Here is a 6,402-nt window from a genome sequence, read left to right on the forward strand (position 1 = left end):
TACAACACTGAGAAATGTGAGGGTGACTATGTATACACCCAGAGAGTACAACACTGAGAAATGTGAGGGTGACTATGTATACACCCAGAGGGTACAACACTGAGAAATGTGAGGGTGACTATGTATACACCCAGAGAGTACAACACTGAGAAATCTGAGGGTAACTATGTATACACCCAGAGAGTACAACACTGAGAAATGTGAGGGTGACTATGTATACACCCAGAGGGTACAACACTGAGAAATGTGAGGGTGACTATGTATACAGACAGAGTACAACACTTTAAGATATGTGAGGGTGACTATGTATACACCCAGAGGGTACAACACTGAGAAATGTGAGGGTAACTATGTATACAGACAGAGTACAACACTTTAAGATATGTGAGGGTGACTATGTATACACTCAGAGGGTACAACACTGAGAAATGTGAGGGTGACTATGTATACACCCAGAGGGTACAACACTGAGACATGTGAGGGTAACTATGTATACAGACAGAGTACAACACTTTAAGATATGTGAGGGTGACTATGTATACACCCAGAGGGTACAACACTGAGAAATGTGAGGGTAACTATGTATACAGACAGAGTACAACACTTTAAGATATGTGAGGGTGACTATGCATACACCCAGAGGGTACAACACTGAGAAATGTGAGGGTGACTATGTATACACCCAGAGGGTACAACACTGAGAAATGTGAGGGTAACTATGTATACACCCAGAGGGTACAACACTGAGAAATGTGAGGGTGACTATGTATACACCCAGAGAGTACAACACTGAGAAATGTGAGGGTGACTATGTATACACCCAGAGGGTACAACACTGAGAAATGTGAGGGTGACTATGTATACACCCAGAGAGTACAACACTGAGAAATGTGAGGGTGACTATGTATACACCCAGAGGGTACAACACTGAGAAATGTGAGGGTGACTATGTATACACCCAGAGGGTACAACACTGAGAAATGTGAGGGTAACTATGTATACACCCAGAGGGTACAACACTGAGAAATGTGAGGGTGACTATGTATACACCCAGAGGGTACAACACTGAGAATGTGAGGGTGACTATGTATACACCCAGAGAGTACAACACTGAGAAATGTGAGGGTGACTATGTATACACCCAGAGGGTACAACACTGAGAAATGTGAGGGTGACTATGTATACACCCAGAGGGTACAACACTGAGAAATGTGAGGGTAACTATGTATACACCCAGAGGGTACAACACTGAGAAATGTGAGGGTGACTATGTATACACCCAGAGGGTACAACACTGAGAAATGTGAGGGTAACTATGTATACACCCAGAGGGTACAACACTGAGAAATGTGAGGGTGACTATGTATACACCCAGAGGGTACAACACTGAGAACTGTGAGGGTGACTATGTATACACCCAGAGGGTACAACACTGAGAAATGTGAGGGTAACTATGTATACACCCAGAGAGTACAACACTGAGAAATGTGAGGGTAAATATGTATACACCCAGAGAGTACAACACTGAGAAATGTGATGGTGACTATGTATACACCCAGAGAGTACAATACTGAGAAATGTGAGGGTAACTATGTATACACCCAGAGAGTACAACACTGAGAAATGTGAGGGTAACTATGTATACACCCAGAGAGTACAACACTGAGAAATGTGAGGGTAACTATGTATACACCCAGAGGGTACAACACTTTGAGAAATGTGAGGGTGACTATGTATACACCCAGAGGGTACAACACTGAGAAATGTGAGGGTAACTATGTATACACCCAGAGGGTACAACACTGAGAAATGTGAGGGTGACTATGTATACACCCAGAGGGTACAACACTGAGAAATGTGAGGGTAACTATGTATACACCCAGAGGGTACAACACTGAGAAATGTGAGGGTGACTATGTATACACCCAGAGGGTACAACACTGAGAAATGTGAGAGAGACTATGTATACACCCAGAGGGTACAACACTGAGAAATGTGAGGGTGACTATGTATACACCCAGAGAGTACAACACTGAGAAATGTGAGGGTGACTATGTATACACCCAGAGGGTACAACACTGAGAAATGTGAGGGTGACTATGTATACACCCAGAGAGTACAACACTGAGAAATCTGAGGGTAACTATGTATACACCCAGAGAGTACAACACTGAGAAATGTGAGGGTGACTATGTATACACCCAGAGGGTACAACACTGAGAAATGTGAGGGTGACTATGTATACAGACAGAGTACAACACTTTAAGATATGTGAGGGTGACTATGTATACACCCAGAGGGTACAACACTGAGAAATGTGAGGGTAACTATGTATACAGACAGAGTACAACACTTTAAGATATGTGAGGGTGACTATGTATACACTCAGAGGGTACAACACTGAGAAATGTGAGGGTGACTATGTATACACCCAGAGGGTACAACACTGAGACATGTGAGGGTAACTATGTATACAGACAGAGTACAACACTTTAAGATATGTGAGGGTGACTATGTATACACCCAGAGGGTACAACACTGAGAAATGTGAGGGTAACTATGTATACAGACAGAGTACAACACTTTAAGATATGTGAGGGTGACTATGCATACACCCAGAGGGTACAACACTGAGAAATGTGAGGGTGACTATGTATACACCCAGAGGGTACAACACTGAGAAATGTGAGGGTAACTATGTATACACCCAGAGGGTACAACACTGAGAAATGTGAGGGTGACTATGTATACACCCAGAGAGTACAACACTGAGAAATGTGAGGGTGACTATGTATACACCCAGAGGGTACAACACTGAGAAATGTGAGGGTGACTATGTATACACCCAGAGAGTACAACACTGAGAAATGTGAGGGTGACTATGTATACACCCAGAGGGTACAACACTGAGAAATGTGAGGGTGACTATGTATACACCCAGAGGGTACAACACTGAGAAATGTGAGGGTAACTATGTATACACCCAGAGGGTACAACACTGAGAAATGTGAGGGTGACTATGTATACACCCAGAGGGTACAACACTGAGAATGTGAGGGTGACTATGTATACACCCAGAGAGTACAACACTGAGAAATGTGAGGGTGACTATGTATACACCCAGAGGGTACAACACTGAGAAATGTGAGGGTGACTATGTATACACCCAGAGGGTACAACACTGAGAAATGTGAGGGTAACTATGTATACACCCAGAGGGTACAACACTGAGAAATGTGAGGGTGACTATGTATACACCCAGAGGGTACAACACTGAGAAATGTGAGGGTAACTATGTATACACCCAGAGGGTACAACACTGAGAAATGTGAGGGTGACTATGTATACACCCAGAGGGTACAACACTGAGAACTGTGAGGGTGACTATGTATACACCCAGAGGGTACAACACTGAGAAATGTGAGGGTAACTATGTATACACCCAGAGAGTACAACACTGAGAAATGTGAGGGTAAATATGTATACACCCAGAGAGTACAACACTGAGAAATGTGATGGTGACTATGTATACACCCAGAGAGTACAATACTGAGAAATGTGAGGGTAACTATGTATACACCCAGAGAGTACAACACTGAGAAATGTGAGGGTAACTATGTATACACCCAGAGAGTACAACACTGAGAAATGTGAGGGTAACTATGTATACACCCAGAGGGTACAACACTTTGAGAAATGTGAGGGTGACTATGTATACAGACAGAGATTACAACACTGAGAAATGTGAGGGTAACTATGTATACACCCAGAGGGTACAACACTTTGAGAAATGTGAGGGTAACTATGTATACACCCAGAGGGTACAACACTGAGAAATGTGAGGGTAACTATGTATACAGACAGAGAGTACAATACTGAGAAATGTGAGGGTAACTATGTATACACCCAGAGGGTACAACACTTTGAGAAATGTGAGGGTGACTATGTATACAGACAGAGAGTACAACACTGAGAAATGTGTGGGTACCTATGTATACACCCAGAGGGTACAACACTTTGAGAAATGTGAGGGTGACTATGTATACAGACAGAGAGTACAACACTGAGAAATGTGAGGGTGGCTATGTATACACCCAGAGGGTACAACACTTTGAGAAATGTGAGGGTGACTATGTATACAGACAGAGAGTACAACACTGAGAAATGTGAGGGTGACTATGTATACACCCAGAGGGTACAACACTGAGAAATGTGAGGGTGACTATGTATACAGACAGAGTACAACACTTTAAGATATGTGAGGGTGACTATGTATACACCCAGAGGGTACAATACTGAGAAATGTGAGGGTAACTATGTATACACCCAGAGGGTACAACACTTTGAGAAATGTGAGGGTGACTATGTATACAGACAGAGAGTACAACACTGAGAAATGTGAGGGTGACTATGTATACACCCAGAGGGTACAACACTGAGAAATGTGAGGGTGACTATGTATACACCCAGAGAGTACAACACTGAGAAATGTGAGGGTAACTATGTATACACCCAGAGAGTACAACACTGAGAAATGTGAGGGTAACTATGTATACAGACAGAGAGTACAATACTGAGAAATGTGAGGGTAACTATGTATACACCCAGAGGGTACAACACTTTGAGAAATGTGAGGGTGACTATGTATACACCCAGAGAGTACAACACTGAGAAATGTGAGGGTGACTATGTATACAGACAGAGAGTACAACACTGAGAAATGTGAGGGTAACTATGTATACACCCAGAGGGTACAACACTGAGAAATGTGAGGGTAACTATGTATACACCCATAGGGTACAACACTGAGAAATGTGAGGGTAACTATGTATACACCCAGAGAGTACAACACTGAGAAATGTGAGGGTAACTATGTATACACCCAGAGAGTACAACACTGAGAAATGTGAGGGTAACTATGTATACACCCAGAGAGTACAACACTGAGAAATGTGAGGGTGACTATGTATACACCCAGAGAGTACAACACTGAGAAATGTGAGGGTACCTATGTATACACCCAGAGGGTACAACACTGAGAAATGTGAGGGTAACTATGTATACACCCAGAGGGTACAACACTGAGAAATGTGAGGGTACCTATGTATACAGACAGAGTACAACACTTTGAGAAATGTGAGGGTGACTATGTATACACCCAGAGGGTACAACACTTTGAGAAATGTGAGGGTGACTATGTATACACCCAAAGGTTACAGCACTTTGAGAAATGTGAGGGTAACTATCCATATTTTGGTGTTGAGCAGGGTATAGTGAAGACTCTGGTTGAGAGTCCAGATTTCATTGAGGATTCAATCGATTTGAAAATCAGCATTGGTGTTCCATTCGTCAAATAATTTAGCTGACAACTTTGGCCTATGGCCTAAGATTTAATGATTTCCATCCATTTGTTGCCATATTCACTGGAGAGGTTTAAGCCAGTCCCTGTGGATGATTACCTGAGTGGTGTCCTGAGTTGAAGGTGCTCCTGGTTTCAGGTATCAATCTGACAAATCGTCATTACCATGTCACAATCAAAACTGTCTTTGTGATGCACCAGTGCGAGCCATGCTAAAATGCATCAAATCCCATAGTGGATATTTTTCATGTGAAAGATGTCATATTAAAGGCTCTTGGAACTGAAGGGTAGCGTTGCACTCTGACGGGACACATCCAGACAGAAATGATGGTGAATTCAATTACTTGGCCTACATGACTAGCCATCAGGTGGCTACATCTTTTCTGTATTTCAGGGTGTCTATCAGATTATATACAGTACATATGGTATGCTCTGGTGTCATAAGGAGGATATTGATTTTCCTTAAACTAAGCCCTAGAACATGCAGACTGTCAGAAAACCAAGTTCTCAGAAGCTCTGATCTCCTGGCTTATTGCCAAAAGAATTTGCTCGACAACCTCGGTCACTGCCAGAACCTGACCAATGGAAGGCCACTGAGTACAGGCAGTTTTTGCTCTACACGGGTCCCATAGTATTGAAGGATGTTGTTTTCAAAAAGGTATATCACCACTCTATGACCTTTAGTGTAGCCATGTCAATTTTGCTAGACTGAGATGAGGAGGAGGCATTACGCCAAACAGCTGCTGATGCACTTTTTTGAGATGAGCATGAGTGTATATGGTGATACATTTACAGTTTACGACGTACTGTACATGGTCTCACTCACTTGGCAGATGTTGCATTTCTCTCAATGACCTTAATTGCTTTGAGTTTGAGAAACATTTGCAGTGACTTAAACTAGCCATCGAACGCCTACATAATCCATTGGTGTAATTGACGAATACAATTGTCTGAATCACGGTAAGCGAAACATACTGCCAAGAACATCCAACCATACATCAAGAATAACATGCGAGATGGTTGCTTCCTCCTCTAGGACAAAT

Source organism: Salvelinus alpinus, chromosome 5 (genome assembly GCF_045679555.1).
Source record: "Salvelinus alpinus chromosome 5, SLU_Salpinus.1, whole genome shotgun sequence".
Classification (NCBI taxonomy): Eukaryota; Metazoa; Chordata; class Actinopteri; order Salmoniformes; family Salmonidae; genus Salvelinus; species Salvelinus alpinus.